We start from the raw sequence: 17,941 nt of genomic DNA, 5'->3' as shown, positions 1-17,941 counted from the left end.
AAAGCAAGACCCATCTATATGCTGCTTACAAGAAACTCACCTCAAACCCAAAGACATGTACAGACTAAAAGTCAAGGGATGGAAAAACATATTTCAAGCAAACAACAGTGAGAAGAAAGCAGGGGTTGCAGTACTAATATCAGACAAAATAGACTTCAAAACAAAGAAAGTAACAAGAGATAAAGAAGGACACTACATAATGATAAAGGGCTCAGTCAAACAAGAGGATATAACCATTCTAAATATATATGCACCCAACACAGGAGCACCAGCATATGTGAAACAAATACTAACAGAACTAAAGGGGGATATAGACTGCAATGCATTCATTCTAGGAGACTTCAACACACCACTCACCCCAAAGGATAGATCCACTGGGCAGAAAATAAGTAAGGACACGGAAGCACTGAACAACACAGTAGAGCAGATGGACCTAATAGACATCTATAGAACTCTACATCCAAAAGCAGCGGGATATACATTCTTCTCAAGTGCACATGGAACATTCTCCAGAATAGACCACATACTAGGCCACAAAAAGAGCCTCAGAAAATTCCAAAACATTGAAATCCTACCAACCAACTTTTCAGACCACAAAGGCATAAAACTAGAAATAAACTGTACAAAGAAAGCAAAGAGGCTCACAAACACATGGAGGCTTAACAACACGCTCCTAAATAATCAATGGATCAATGACCAAATCAAAATGGAGATCCAGCAATATATGGAAACAAATGACAACAACAACACTAAGCCCCAACTTCTGTGGGACGCAGCAAAAGCAGTCTTAAGAGGAAAGTATATAGCAATCCAAGCATATTTAAAAAAGGAAGAGCAATCCCAAATGAATGGTCTAATGTCACAATTATCGAAATTGGAAAAAGAAGAACAGATGAGGCCTAAGGTCAGCAGAAGGAGGGACATAATAAAGATCAGAGAAGAAATAAATAAAATTGAGAAGAATAAAACAATAGCAAAAATCAATGAAACCAAGAGCTGGTTCTTCGAGAAAATAAACAAAATAGATAAGCCTCTAGCCAGACTTATTAAGAAGAAAAGAGAGTCAACACAAATCAACGGTATCAGAAACGAGAAAGGAAAAATCACGACGGACCCCACGGAAATGCAAAGAATTATTGGAGAATACTATGAAAACCTATATGCTAACAAGCTGGAAAACCTAGGAGAAATGGACAACTTCCTAGAAAAATACAACCTTCCAAGACTGACCCAGGAAGAAACAGAAAATCTAAACAGACCAATTACCAGCAACGAAATTGAGGCGGTAATCAAAAAAGTACCAAAGAACAAAACCCCCGGGCCAGATGGATTTACCTCGGAATTTTATCAGACATACAGGGAAGACATAATACCCATTCTCCTTAAAGTTTTCCAAAACATAGAGGAGGAGGGGATACTCCCAAACTCATTCATTCTATGAAGCTAACATCACCCTAATACCAAAACCAGGCAAAGACCCCACCAAAAAAGAAAACTACAGACCAATATCCCTGATGAACGTAGATGCAAAAATACTCAACAAAATATTAGCAAACCGAATTCAAAAATACATCAAAAGGATCATACACCATGACCAAGTGGGATTCATTCCAGGGATGCAAGGATGGTACAACATTCGGAAGTCCATCAACATCATCCACCACATCAACAAAAAGAAAGACAAAAACCACATGATCATCTCCATAGATGCTGAAAAAGCATTTGACAAAGTTCAACATCCATTCATGTTAAAAACTCTCAGCAAAATGGGAATAGAGGGCAAGTACCTCAACATAATAAAGGCCATCTATGATAAACCCACAGCCAACATTATATTCAACAGCGAGAAGCTGAAAGCATTTCCTCTGAGATCGGGAACTAGACAGGGATGCCCACTCTCTCCACTGTTATTTAACATAGTACTGGAGGTCCTAGCCACGGCAATCAGACAAAATAAAGAAATACAAGGAATCCAGATTGGTAAAGAAGAAGTTAAACTGTCACTATTTGCAGATGACATGATACTGTACATAAAAAACCCTAAAGACTCCACCCCAAAATTACTAGAACTGATATCGGAATATAGCAAAGTTGCAGGATACAAAATCAACACACAGAAATCTGTGGCTTTCCTATATACTAACAATGAACCAACAGAGAGAGAAATCAGGAAAACAACTCCATTCACAATTGCATCAAAAAAATAAAATACCTAGGAATAAACCTAACCAAAGAAGTGAAAGACTTATACTCTGAAAACTACAAGTCACTCTTAAGAGAAATTAAAGGGGACACTAACAGATGGAAACTCATCCCATGCTCGTGGCTAGGAAGAATTAATATCGTGAAAATGGCCATCCTGCCCAAAGCAATATACAGATTTGATGCAATCCCTATGAAACTACCAGCAACATTCTTCAATGAACTGGAACAAATAATTCAAAAATTCATATGGAAACACCAAAGACCCCGAATAGCCAAAGCAATCCTGAGAAAGAAGAATAAAGTAGGGGGGATCTCACTCCCCAACTTCAAGCTCTACTATAAAGCCATAGTAATCAAGACAATTTGGTACTGGCACAAGAGCAGAGCCACAGATCAATGGAACAGACTAGAGAATCCAGACATTAACCCAGACATATATGGTCAATTAATATTTGATAAAGGAGCCATGGACATACAATGGCGAAATGACAGTCTCTTCAACAGGTGGTGCTGGCAAAACTGGACAGCTACATGTAGGAGAATGAAACTGGACCATTGTCTAACCCCATATACAAAAGTAAACTCAAAATGGATCAAAGACCTGAATGTAAGCCATGAAACCATTAAACTCTTGGAAGAAAACATAGGCGAAAACCTCTTAGACATAAACATGAGTGACCTCTTCTTGAACATATCTCCCCGGGCAAGGAAAACAACAGCAAAAATGAGTAAGTGGGACTATATTAAGCTGAAAAGCTTCTGTACAGCAAAAGACACCATCAATAGAACAAGAAGGATACCTACAGTATGGGAGAATATATTTGAAAATGACACATCCGATAAAGGCTTGACGTCCAGAATATATAAGGAGCTCTCACGCCTCAACAAACAAAAAACAAATAACCCAATTAAAAAATGGGCAGAGGAACTGAACAGACAGTTCTCCAAAAAAGAAATACAGATGGCCAACAGACACATGAAAAGATGCTCCACATCGCTAATTATCAGAGAAATGCAAATTAAAACTACAATGAGGTATCACCTCACACCAGTAAGGATGGCTGCCATCCAAAAGACAAACAACAACAAATGTTGGCGAGGCTGTGGAGAAAGGGGAACCCTCCTACACTGCTGGTGGGAATGTAAGTTAGTTCAACCATTGTGGAAAGCAGTATGGAGGTACATCAAAATGCTCAAAACAGACTTACCATTCGACCCAGGAATTGCACTCCTAGGAATTTACCCTAAGAATGCAGCAATCAAGTTTGAGAAAGACAGATGCACCCCTATGTTTATCGCAGCACTATTTACAATAGCCAAGAATTGGAAGCAACCTAAATGTCCATCAATAGATGAATGGATAAAGAAGATGTGGTACATATACACAATGGAATACTACTCAGCTATAAGAAAAGGGCAAATCCAACCATTTGCAGCAACATGGATGGAGCTGCAGGGTATTATGCTCAGTGAAACAAGCCAAGCGGAGAAAGAGAAATACCAAATGATTTCACTCATCTGTGGAATATAAGAACAAAGGAAAAAACTGAAGGAACAAAACAGCAGCAGAATCACAGAACTCAAGAATGGACTAACAGGTACCAAAGGGAAAGGGACTGGGGAGGATGGGTGGGTAGGGAGGGATAAGGGGGGGAGAAGTAGGGGGGTATTAAGATTAACATGCATGGGGGGGTAGGAGAAAAGGGAGGGCTGTACAACACAGAGAAGGCAAGTAGGGATTCTACAACATTTTGCTATGCTGATGGACAGTGACTGTAAAGGGGTTTATAGGGGAGACCTGGTATAGGGGAGAGCCTAGTAAACATAATATTCGTCATGTAAGTGTAGATTAGTGATAGCAAAAAAAAAAAAAAAAGGGCAGTTCCTGTGTGGTAACCTCCAACGAGTTCTACACAAGGGTATAAAGGGCATATAAAAGTGTAGGCAAAGGGTCTGTTTGTGTTTATACAGAGGATCAAAGCCTAATTGGGCTACCCCGAAAATGAACTAAGATACGATATGAAAAAGAACTTCCAACATCTGCACTCTCTGGAAGACTCATGCCAGAAGATGATCATCAAAAAACCCCAACAAAGATCCACGCACTGCTACAGCTGTAGATGCACTCATCCCACCAGTTCCTGGACTTGCCATGGGAATGAGGAAGGAGATATCTAAGCTGGCCTGTGCATACAGTAAAACAACAAAATTGGACTGGATCTATACTGTTGGAACTCAACCAAGAATTTGGAGAAGTGCAAATTGTAGCGCTCCAAAGTCTTACAACTAAAAACTATTTACTGTTAAAAGAACATATGGCATGTGAACAGTCCCCAGGAATGGGTTGTTTTAATTTGTCTGATTTCTCTCAGACTGTTCTAGTTCAGTTGGACAATATCCACCATATCATAGATAAGTTTTCACAAATGCCTAAGGTGCCTAACTGGTTTTCTTGGTTTCACTGCAGATGGCTGGTAATTACAGATATGCTTTGGTTATGTAACTATACTCCTATTATGTTAATGTGTGTGTGCAATTTAAGTAGTAGCTTAAAACCTATACATGCTGAAGTTACTCTACAAGAAGATATATCAAAGAAATAATCAATCTTCCCATGTTTTCTTCCGCCTGCTACTTCTATAGCTTTTCTTCTTCCTTCCTAATTACAACCCTTAAATAGAATTCGTGCCTCATATCGAATTTACCGAGTATCATAATTCTTCCAAGTGGTAAAGATACCTCAAGACAAATGCTGGGCATAGAAGCCACAGGGCATAAATATGCAAAGAAGTAAAAAGCTAACTTTTTCAAACAATAAGGCTTCTCTCTCACTTACCAACTTCACATTTCCCTGTATGGCCCCGGAAGATGACTGGTTAGCCAGAGACGGGTAAGATTCCTCAAGGGAGGAACAACCTAAGACAGGCACAGTCGCAGGGGGGCCATCAGGTGAGAAATTGGGGATCAACAGAGGTGAGGCTTAGAACCTCACCCCCCCCGTTCTGAGAGAAATCTTCTGCATACGTGGATGTTTTATTGCCCTGGTCTAGCTTGGATTAACACATAGTCTACAGGCACACACCTGATCATCTACATGTGCTCTCTTACAACACTAAACTATGTTTTCTACCTTTATCTTGTATCTACCTACCACTTCAGCATTTTATTAAAAATAATAATAATAAAGAGAGAAATGTGGTATCCACATATAAATCAAGTATAAAAACCAAATGAGTATTCATATTTGAACTGACTGTTTATAGTTCATAATGCATGAGCAAAACCGAAAGTTTCTGTGATGACTGCCCTTGTACTGTTCACTATGTAACTTATTCATTATGTAAGAAGTTGTTCTACATGTAAGAACTTGTTTGTTATGCCTCAGAAGATTGGAGACTGACAAAAATTAGGCTTGGGGTGGAATAATGATTGTGCATTGAGAATTGACTCCCCTATACAGAATTTTATTGTCGTTAACAACCATTTGATCAATAAATATGAGAGATGCCCTCACAAAAAAAAAAAAAAAAAAGGACAGACTTCCAATGGTAAAATAAATTAGTAACCGGGATGTAATGTAGAGCATAAGGAATATAGTCAAGATATTGTAACAGCCTGGTAGGGTGATAGCTGGAACCTAGAATTATGTATATAAATGTTCTACCACTGTGTTGTACACTTGAAACTCATGTAATGTAATACTGTGTGTCAACTACCCTTCAATAAAAAATAATTATTAAAAAAAAAAAAAAAACTCTCAGCAAAATGGGAATAGAGGGCAAGTACCTCAACATAATAAAGGCCATCTATGATAAACCCACAGCCAACATTATATTGAACAGCGAGAAGCTGAAAGCATTTCCGCTGAGATTGGGAACTAGACAGGGATGCCCACTCTCTCCACTGTTATTTAACATAGTACTGGAGGTCCTAGCCACGGCAATCAGACAAAATAAAGAAATACAAGGAATCCAGATTGGTAAAGAAGAAGTTAAACTGTCACTATTTGCAGATGACATGATACTGTACATAAAAAACCCTAAAGACTCCACCCCAAAACTACTAGAACTGATATCGGAATACAGCAAAGTTGCAGGATACAAAATCAACACACAGAAATCTGTGGCTTTCCTATATACTAACAATGAACGAACAGAAAGAGAAATCAGGAAAACAACTCCATTCACAATTGCATCAAAAAAAATAAAATACCTAGGAATAAACCTAACCAAAGAAGTGAAAGACTTATACTCTGAAAACTACAAGTCACTCTTAAGAGAAATTAAAGGGGACACTAACAGATGGAAACTCATCCCATGCTCGTGGCTAGGAAGAATTAATATCGTGAAAATGGCCATCCTGCCCAAAGCAATATACAGATTTGATGCAATCCCTATGAAACTACCAGCAACATTCTTCAATGAACTGGAACAAATAATTCAAAAATTCATATGGAAACACCAAAGACCCCGAATAGCCAAAGCAATCCTGAGAAAGAAGAATAAAGTAGGGGGGATCTCACTCCCCAACTTCAAGCTCTACTATAAAGCCATAGTAATCAAGACAATTTGGTACTGGCACAAGAGCAGAGCCACAGATCAATGGAACAGACTAGAGAATCCAGACATTAACCCAGACATATATGGTCAATTAATATTTGATAAAGGAGCCATGGACATACAATGGCGAAATGACAGTCTCTTCAACAGGTGGTGCTGGCAAAACTGGACAGCTACATGTAGGAGAATGAAACTGGACCATTGTCTAACCCCATATACAAAAGTAAACTCAAAATGGATCAAAGACCTGAATGTAAGCCATGAAACCATTAAACTCTTGGAAGAAAACATAGGCGAAAACCTCTTAGACATAAACATGAGTGACCTCTTCTTGAACATATCTCCCCGGGCAAGGAAAACAACAGCAAAAATGAGTAAGTGGGACTATATTAAGCTGAAAAGCTTCTGTACAGCAAAAGACACCATCAATAGAACAAGAAGGATACCTACAGTATGGGAGAATATATTTGAAAATGACACATCCGATAAAGGCTTGACGTCCAGAATATATAAGGAGCTCTCACACCTCAACAAACAAAAAACAAATAACCCAATTAAAAAATGGGCAGAGGAACTGAACAGACAGTTCTCCAAAAAAGAAATACAGATGGCCAACAGACACATGAAAAGATGCTCCACATCGCTAATTATCAGAGAAATGCAAATTAAAACTACAATGAGGTATCACCTCACACCAGTAAGGATGGCTGCCATCCAAAAGACAAACAACAACAAATGTTGGCGAGGCTGTGGAGAAAGGGGAACCCTCGTACACTGCTGGTGTGAATGTAAACTAGTTCAACCATTGTGGAAAGCAGTATGGAGGTGTATCAAAATGCTCAAAACAGACTTACCATTTGACCCAGGAATTCCACTCCTAGGAATTTACCCTAAGAACGCAGCAATCAAGTTTGAGAAAGACAGACGCACCCCTATGTTTATTGCAGCACTATTTACAATAGCCAAGAATTGGAAGCAACCTAAATGTCCATCAATAGATGAATGGATAAAGAAGATGTGGTACATATACACAATGGAATACTACTCAGCCATAAGAAAAGGGCAAATCCAATCATTTGCAGCAACATGGATGGAGCTGCAGGGTATTATGCTCAGTGAAACAAGCCAAGCGGAGAAAGAGAAATACCAAATGATTTCACTCATCTGTGGAATATAAGAACAAAGGAAAAAACTGAAGGAACAAAACAGCAGCAGAATCACAGAACTCAAGAATGGACTAACAGGTACCAAAGGGAAAGGGACTGGGGAGGATGGGTGGGTAGGGAGGGATAAGGGGGGGAGAAGTAGGGGGGTATTAAGATTAACATGCATGGGGGGGTAGGAGAAAAGGGAGGGCTGTACAACACAGAGAAGGCAAGTATTGATTCTACAACATTTTGCTATGCTGATGGACAGTGACTGTAAAGGGGTTTATAGGGGGGACGTGGTATAGGGGAGAGCCTAGTAAACATAATATTCGTCATGTAAGTGTAGATTAGTGATACCAAAAACAAAGCAAAAAAAAAAAAAAAAAGGGCAGTTCCTGTGTGGTGACCTCCAATGAGTTCTACACAAGGGTATAAAGGGCATATAAAAGTGTAGGCAAAGGGTCTGTTTGTGTTTATACAGAGGATCAAAGCCTAATTGGGCTACCCCGAAAATGAACTAAGATACAATATGAAAAAGAACTTCCAACATCTGCACTCTCTGGAAGACTCATGCCAGAAGATGATCATCAAAAAACCCCAACAAAGATCCACGCACTGCTACAGCTGTAGATGCACTCATCCCACCAGTTCCTGGACTCGCCATGGGAATGAAGGAGATATCTAAGCTGGCCTGTGCATACAGTAAAACAACAAATTTGACTGGATCTGTACTGTTGGAACTCAACCAAGAATTTGGAGAAGTGCAAATTGTAGCGCTCCAAACTCTTACAACTACAGACTATTTACTGTTAAAAGAACATATGGCATGTGAACAGTCCCCAGGAATGGGTTGTTTTAATTTGTCTGATTTCTCTCAGACTGTTCAAGTTCAGTTGGACAATATCCACCATATCATAGATAAGTTTTCACAAATGCCTAAGGTGCCTTAATGGTTTTCTTGGTTTCACTGGAGATGGCTGGTAATTACAGATATGCTTTGGTTATGTAACTATACTCCTATTATGTTAATGTGTGTGCGCAATTTAAGTAGTAGCTTAAAACCTATATATGCTGAAGTTACTCTACAAGAAGATTTGTCAAAGAAATAATCAATCTTCCCATGTTTTCTTCCGCCTGCTACTTCTATAGCTTTTCTTCTTCCTTCCTAATTACAACCCTTAAATAGAATTCGTGCCTCATATCAAATTTACCGAGTATCATAACTCCTCCAAGTGGTAAAGATACCTCAAGACAAATGCTGGGCATAGAAGCCACAGGGCATAAATATGCAAAGAAGTAAAAAGCTAACCTTTTCAAACAATAAGGCTTCTCTCTCACTTACCAACTTCACATTTCCCTGTATGGCCCCGGAAGATGACTGGTTAGCCAGAGACGGGTAAGATTCCTCAAGGGAGGAACAACCTAAGACAGGCACAGTCGCAGGGGGGCCATCAGGTGAGAAATTGGGGATCAACAGAGGTGAGGCTTAGAACCTCACCCCCCCTGTTCTGAGAGAAATCTTCTGCATACGTGGATGTTTTATTGCCCTTGTCTAGCTTGGATTAACACATAGTCTACAGGCACACACCTGATCATCTACATTTGCTCTCTTACAACACTAAACTATGTTTTCTACCTTTATCTTGTATCTACCTACCACTTAAGCATTTTATTAAAAATAATAATAATGAGAGAAATGTGGTATCCACATATAAATCAAGTATAAAAACCAAATGAGTATTCATATTTGAACTGACTGTTTATAGTTCATAATGCATGAGCAAAACCGAAAGTTTCTGTGATGACTGCCCTTGTACTGTTCACTATGTAACTTATTCACTATGTAAGAATTTGTACTCCATGTAAGAACTTGTTTGTTATGCCTCAGAAGATTGGAGACTGACGAAAATTAGGCTTGGGGTGGAATAATGATTGTGCATTGAGCACTGACTCCCCTATATAGAATTTTATTGTCGTTAGCAACCATTTGATCAATAAATATGAGAGATGCCCTCACAAAAAAAAAGGACAGACTTCCAATGGTAAAATAAATAAGTAACCGGGATGTAATGTATAGCATAAGGAATATAGTCAAGATATTGTAACAGCTTGGTAGGGTGATAGCTGGAACCTAGAATTATGTATATAAATGTTCTACCACTGTGTTGTACACTTGAAACTAATGTAATGTAATACTGTGCGTCAACTACCCTTCAATAAAAAATAATTATTTAAAAAAAAAAATGAAATAAATTTAGAAGATCAGGGTGAGTATCAATGAGATGGAAAACAGACAAGCGATAGAGGAGATTGATGAGACCAGAAGATGTCTCTCTGAGAACTGATGACCTCGCAGCCAGACTGAGCAAGAAATCGAGGGAATCGTGGCATCTCACCACCCTGATGGACAGTGACTGCAGTGGGGTGGGGGGGGGACTCGATAATATGGGTGAATTTAGTAACCACATTGGTTTTCATGTGAAACCTTCAAAAGACTGTGTATCAATGATACCTTAATAAAAAAAATACCTGAGTTGAGTTTTAGAAGACTGTATTCTATAAAGGAAATAGATGATAAGACTCAAAATTGAACAAATTGTTTGCAAAAAAAATCTCTCTTAACACCCTAGACAGGTGGAAAAATATATGTAAACATGCCTTAGGGCAATTAACATTTAAAGAATGGAAGTACATTATATTGAGTTTTATCTCTTTGCTTGATTTTTTTCTTAACTGAGCAGAGATTAAAGTATTATTTGTAATATCAAAAAAAAAAAGAAAAAAGAAATCAAGAGAAGGCACAAATAGCCAACATCACAGATTGTACGCATATGAGACTCAAGAGAACAGCTTCATAGCCTTCAATTTGACAACTGAGATAAAATGGACAACATCTATGAAAGACACCAGCTTCCAAGCTCATGCGAGAAGAACTAGAAAACCAGGATACCTTTACCTATTAAAGAAGTTAAGTTTTGGCTTAAAAATTTTTCCCACAAAGAACACCCAGAACCCAGATGGTTTCACAGATGGATTCTAGCAAACGTGGAAAGAACAGGTGATATTGATTCTGCGCACGCAGTTCCGCACAACTGGAGAAGGAATGTTTCCGACTTACTGTAAAATGTGCATGGGAATTAAAATGCCTGGAATACCACACAACTTAGGACAAAAGAGGATCATCGCCTGGTTTCAAAGCTCATCCACATGCAGATGGGAAGTCTGATCATTCCTCACACCATATACAAAAATTACTTCCCAGTGAATCACAGATCTAAGTGTAAATACAGGAGGGAAGTCTGTGTGACTGTGGGTTAGGTAAGAGTGTCTGAGATGTGCTATCAACAAAAGAACAAATTGATAAATCGGGTTCCATCAGAATTAAGGAATTTTGTATTCAGAAAGGCACTATTAGGAGAATAAAAATGCAAGCCACAGATAAGGAGAAAATACTTTGAAACACATACAACTGTAGCGAGTCTAGATGAATAATTCTCAAAAGTCAATAATAAGAAAACAGCTAAATACCAGACATGGGCAAAAGATTTACCAAAGGAGGTACACAGATGGCAAGTGAGCACACAGGGGGTGTGTGGCACAGCCAGAAATGAGGGGAGTGGACACTAACACGCAGTGGGACAACTACATGCTTCTGAGAATGGCTCAGTTTAAGAACAGACTGTTCCAAGTGCTGACGGGGATGGAGCCCAGGTGCCCTCGACCCACTGGCAGTATGCAGACCGGCGCTGCCCTGGGACGGGGGCCAGGCAGGTGCCTATAAATGTCAGCATGCTGCCATCAGACTCTGCAGGCCTGCTCACAGCGTCCATTCATGTGAAATACAGACCCACATTCACACAAAAACCAGTGCAAACGTTTGTCTGTAGCCACCAGAAGCCAGAGACAGCCCAGCCTGTCCTTTGCCTGAAATGAGCTGCCGCCACCCTACTCAGCAATCCAGGTAGGGACCGTGATGGTGCAACAATGTGATGACATGCATGAACCTCAATGCACCATCACAAGTGAAAAGAGGTGGGAAAGGCCTCAGGGGTGTGATGCCATTTAAGCGGCCTTCAAAGAGCAATGTTCAGGAACAGAGAAAAGGTGGGCAGTTGCCAGGGCCTGGGGCTGCGGTGGGGCTGGCTGCACAAACATGTGAGGGAGTCTCTCGTGATGGCAGAACCATTCTGCGTCTTGATTTCGGCAGAGGTTGTATGAACATGTATTTGTCAAAACTCACTGTGAGGTTTATTGAATGTAAATTACACCCTAATTTTCCGTTAGAGGAAACAAAGCCCTGTCCCTAGAGGGCATCCGTGGCCTCTGCCAGGTCGGGCAGGCTTCTCCCTGTGATCTCTGTCTCTCTGCCTCATCAGGCCTGCACATCCCCACCTGGATGACACAGGTGGGGACTGAGCCCCCATCACCTGGCAGCCAGGTGAAGGGATGAGGGCGAGTCCCGGGGGGGCACCCACTGCCCTGTGTGCAGGGGCTGCCACACCGTCTCCCAGCACAGGGCGAGTGTCACGCCCACGTCTGTGAGCTCGGAGACCAGGTGGGCGGGGGCAACACGGGGCAGCAACCCTCCACACGTCCCCGCCCCAGCCCTCAGGGCCTCAGCGTTCCCCGGGCCCTGACCCCCACAGTCCAGGCCTCCTGGGCTCTGTGACTGTCACATCGGGTCCTGGAGCTGGGCTCAGCTGCGCCCCTTCCACCTCCACACAGGAGGCAGGCGCCCCTTTGAGACCTGCTCTCTCGGTGGGACTCTGCTAGTGCGGGTCTTCCAGGGGTCAGACACCAGGACAGGACCAGGGCAGGGACTGTCCTGGGGGAGTATCCTCAGGGTGGGGGCACTTGGGAGGCATCGTGAGGCCTGGGGAAGCCCGGGGCTGGGGTGCAGCTGGGCCTGAGTGAGGGGAGGAAAGGAGCCTGTCCCAGAAAAGCTGGGCGAGGCCTTCAGGGCAGCCTCCAGCCAGCATCTTCCCCTGGGGACTGGGGGGGCTCTCAGGAAGGAGCCCCCTGGGAGCCCAGCCAGGGGCTGGGGGCGGCCTGAGGCCACAGGCGTAAGGTTTCAGAGAGCAGCCCCTGGGCCTCCGATCCGTCACTCTCCCCAAGCACAGCAAAGCCAGCAAGTCCGCCAAAGATTTTATACCACAAACAGCGGATTTTCCCTCCACGTCATGTAAAGATCCTCCCACCCACCAACACCGAAAAAACAAACATTTTCAAGGACGTCTCACACATTAACAAAGGATCGGCCGTGAAAGACGAGTCATACAGAGATTCTTCACTACCCGCAGTGTGAATGCTGCAACAGCATGAGAAACATTCAGCATCCAGATGCTGGGATATTAAAAATGTCCCTGAGCTCACAGACACTGAGAAGTGACCAGTGCTCACCAAGGGGAGGGGAGCGGGGGTCGGGAGGACTGCTGAACGCTGTTAATTATCAGTGGTCACCTGATAATTTTAAAAAACCACCTTTTTAACTTCTAAAAGAAAAATAATGTCATTGTAAACATACTACGGTTGATAAAAATGCAGTGTGATGTGGAAATTATGTTTAACTGAAACTAATAATGTTACTAATATATCCTGGGGCTGAATGTGTGAAATTGCTATTTTTTTGCATGTGTTTACTCTCAAAGCAGCAATTTCAAATGGTTCAATCAAAGACAATGAAAACACAACGGATCAAAATGAGGAGAATGATTTCGCTGACATACTGGAACAAAGTGTAGTTTAAATGCAAGCACACAGACCCCACCCTGACTCGACATTTTCCTGAAAACCCTGCCTCTAGTGAAACCCAGGAGACAGAATAGCATTTGCATTAACTTTAATGGGAAAAGTTACAGTGTGTCCCATTTCAGGCCAAAGCACCAAAAGTGCTTTAATGAACAGAAACTTAGTTGCAGTGAACAATGGGAACAATCAGAAATGATGACAGTTTGTGCATAAAGCATAATGTAATAAAGGTTCACTTTACTCCTTACCTTTTTTCTGCACCTTTTTCTTTACCCATTTTTCAGCCAACCAATTCGTCACAGTTACTTTGCACTCACAGGACATGTGACAATAAAATTACAGCACAGAAAGCCAGCTGAGGGGCAAAATGGGAGCTAAGCACGAGGCAGTTTTAGACATATATGTACTAGACGGACGGAAGAGCTGTAGAAATGCTCCTTTCCTCCCCTCTTGCTTGGCTTATCCAGATGTGGCACACAATTCAGATTGGGTAACATATTTGTCTCTGACTAAGCACTGTTGCATTGAGTGAAAAAAAGCATCTTTTTTTGAAACCATAATGACAATCAATCACTTCTTATTTTTATTTATTTAACATATTTTGAGAAAGAAATCACTTCACTAAATGAAATGAAATTGATGTACTAAGGGCAGTACACACTTTCAGTAGTCTTTAGGGCGAAAGAGTAGTAAACTGAACTGTGGTTACCTCTCTATTTGAAAATGAGAAACAATGAAAATTAATGAGTTAAGTATTTAGTGTAAGATATTGGGCAATACAGACAAATAAATGCAGGGCAGCAAATAAAACAGTAACTATTAAAGGAATTGCAGCTAAACGTAGAGTCTCCCTGCAAAGAAAGCTAGGGCCACCTGGCTTCACCAGCTACTGCACTAAATATAAAGCACAAATAAAAACACTTCGAAATAACTCAAGACTAACAGCCCTGCCAACAAACCCCAAAAGAACGCATGATGAAGGCAAACTGCCAGGCTGTCACACTCATGAACATAGAGGGAAAAGAAAAAAACAGCAAACAGCAAAAATAATCATACAAAATGAACATCTTAGATTTATTTCAGGCATGCAAGGCTGTTTTGATGTTACTGGAGAAAAACCAAATAACGTAATTTGCACAGTTAACTTTATTATGGGAGGAAAATCATGTAATCAAACCAAAAGATACAAAAAGATAATTTGAAAATATTCAATATTAATTTCATAAAGTGGGGCCATTTCTAATGTGCTGCATGTGTTCATAAGATGCACATTAGCTCAAAAGCAGTTGGTAAATGAAGGGCCATCGTATGGAAAGAATCATGCTCACTTAGAGTCGTTTCCTCCTGACATATAATACTTTAAATGGCTGGGGTAAGCACTTTCCCAGTCAGAGAGCAAGACTTAGGCCACGGGGACCTCAGGGGAGCTGGAGGAGATGCCTTGCAGCGTGAGTCCCACACCACGTCCACAGGTCTCAGTTTCTGGAGATGCTGAAGCACAAACGGAAAAGATGGGAAGACATGACCCTTGGCTGGAGCAACGTGCTGAGAGAGTCTGTGCTTGGAGTCAGACGTTCGAGTCTGATGAAGTCTGGGGTGCGAGCCTCTAAGGGGCCGGGAGGAGGGACAGGGGGGTGGCAAGCTGGGGACTGATCTTGCTAGGGATGGTGTTGAGTCTGACAAAGCCCCTCGGGTTTTGAGTTGTCTGCCCCCCAAATCCTTTATCCCATTAGCTCTGTTATGTTTAGTCCATGCTTACGCAGAATGTAAATTTTTTCATATCTGTGGCATTATAGCAAAATGTCAATATTAGTATATTATGAATAGTAGGATGTTCCTTAAACTAATGAATCATGTCTACAAATTCCAAATAGAGCAAATATCACCCCAAATGGACAGCCTGCAAAGATTTGTCTTTGAGATAAGGATTGTAAAAGGAAATCTTCCTGTCAGAACCTATATTGTAACTGAGTTTCTGGGAAATTCAGCAAGTCAGGAAAAAATATGATGTATGTGGATGAGAAAGGGAGAAATAAAACAGATGATCCCTACGGTCATATGCTGTCGTTGTATGTGTAGAAGATCCAGAACTTACAAAAAAATCATGAAAATAAAGATACTTTTAGTAAGGATGCTGAATACATGATCCTTCCTTAAATCCAATGGCATTTCTTTACATCAGCAGCCAAAACAGAAAAGAAAATATTTCAAACCATAAGAGTTACAATAGCATCCAAATCAAGTACCTAGAAATATATCTAACAAATTTTTTGCAAGACCTCTGCACAGAAAGCATAGAGCATTTCCCACAGAACTTAAAGTTTAAATAAACAGCAGATTACAGCGTGTGCTTGGAGGTCTGGAGAACCCAGTATTGTAAAAATGTAAATTCTTCCCAAATGGATCTATAGATTTAATCCAAGTCCCAATAGAGCTTTGTTTTTCTACTTGACAAGTTGATTCTAAAGTTAAATGAATATCAAAAGTCAAGAAAGGACTGGTGGTTATTGGGACCTATTATAAAGCAGCTGTAATCAGATTATGTGGTAACAGTGCAAGTCAGACAGTAGACCAAACAGAGCGTGGAACCAGACCCTACCTAAACAGACATCAGTATATGACAGAGCCCACGCTGCCGAGCAAGAAAGAAAGGATGGCTTTCCAAAAATTAGAGAAAGAGGGAAATCTACCTGTCTCCATACTTAGGTTTGGATATATACGAGATTATATAGCTAAGTATGAAAAGCATAGTAAAGATTGTAGAAGATAATAAAGGATAATATCTTTTCAGAATTGGCAAGATACTGTTAACAAAGAAAAAGATGCTGCTGAAGATGCTCTTGTGAAATGAAATGAAGTCTGTGGATCTGCATGGTGGTCATGCAGGCGAAGGGTTCTGAGCTGAGAGTCCCACGTCAGCCAGGGCTCCTGCCTCGCTGTGACACACCCGGCTCACAAGGCTCACGGCCCCACACCCCACACCCATGACCAGAGGTAAAGCCAGCCTGTAATGCTCAGAGGAGGTCAACTGGTCTGTGGTCCCTGGTGGAATCCTTCAGGAGAATGATTAGCAACCCTGGTCGTTGTTATCACACCCTGATGGCATCAGCATGTTCACTGCCTGCTCCCTTAGCTCACCGCCTGGTCCGTGGCTGATACAACCTCTTCCCTGTGCCCGCCCCCTGTTGTAGAACAAGTATTTAAGAAGTTCCTAGTGAAAACCGCAATTCATCCAAGTAAACCTGAAGGTCTAATGGGCTTCATTAAGTGATTTCTGTATTGGGCAGCATCCCCTCTATCAGGCAGAGATGCTCTGAAGGGCTGCAGAAAGGGACAGGTTTCTTAAGGCTGGACAAGGAAGTTATGCACAGAAAAAGGATTACTTTGGGTGGCGTTACCCTCAATGGGGACAGAAGGGTCTCATTAGGTGAATTCCTTTTGGGGAAGGAGAGACACATGTGATGTTGTCCTACTGATGCCGACTGGAAAGTTCCTGACTGACCACATTTCTGGGGGAGGTTGAAACTGCAGTTAGGTGCGGTGGGAAGCCCCGGTTTGGTGATGCAGCCCATCAGAAGCGATGCCACGTGAGCCTGCATCTTTCTTTTCAGCCTTCCCAAATAAAGGGCCTTTGGAGAAGTTTATCAGAGGGCATGGATGGGCACTCTCGGACCCTGGCCTTCAGTAAGACACCAGATAAACTTTTTCTTAAACGCACCAGGTCAGGTTCATTTCAGCCGGCACTTGCTTCACTGAGATGCAGCACATCACGTCAGGTAAACATCCTACAGCCAGTGGGGACAGATGTGGGGACAGACTGCAGACACACATGTGACGACAGAGGGCCCTAAAGGCAAGGAGGGTCAGAGGAACTCAGATTCCAAAGAGGAGCAGCCCCTCAAGGCAGCTGATATGGCCAGTTTCTTGGGGGTCCAGTTCTGGGGGGTGCTGGGGGTGACAAGGATCGGCCAGGGTATTGGGACTCTCCTGGGAGAGGGAAACCAGGGAGACTGTTCTGGGTCTCACGGGCTCATTGACGAGGTGGAAGAGAGCAGCCCCAGGGCGGAGCTGGTTCGGTCGCCGGACACTTGCTGAGCTCCTTGGGGCCACCCGGGCTGGGCATGGGTGCTGGAACTTCCAAGAGGCTGAGGGAATTCTCTCGAATGCGCAGGAGACAAAGTCCCGCTCCTCCTGGACACCTGCCCTGTGGCCGCAGCCCCCTCCTGAGCACGTGGCATGGAAGTCTGTGCCCCACGCTGCCCGGGAATGGACAGAGGTGTC

The sequence above is a fragment of the Manis pentadactyla genome, chromosome 9, assembly GCF_030020395.1.
Source record: "Manis pentadactyla isolate mManPen7 chromosome 9, mManPen7.hap1, whole genome shotgun sequence".
NCBI classification, from domain to species: domain Eukaryota; kingdom Metazoa; phylum Chordata; class Mammalia; order Pholidota; family Manidae; genus Manis; species Manis pentadactyla.
The sequence above is the reverse complement of the archived record's forward strand: the minus strand, read 5'-3'. Positions refer to the sequence as shown.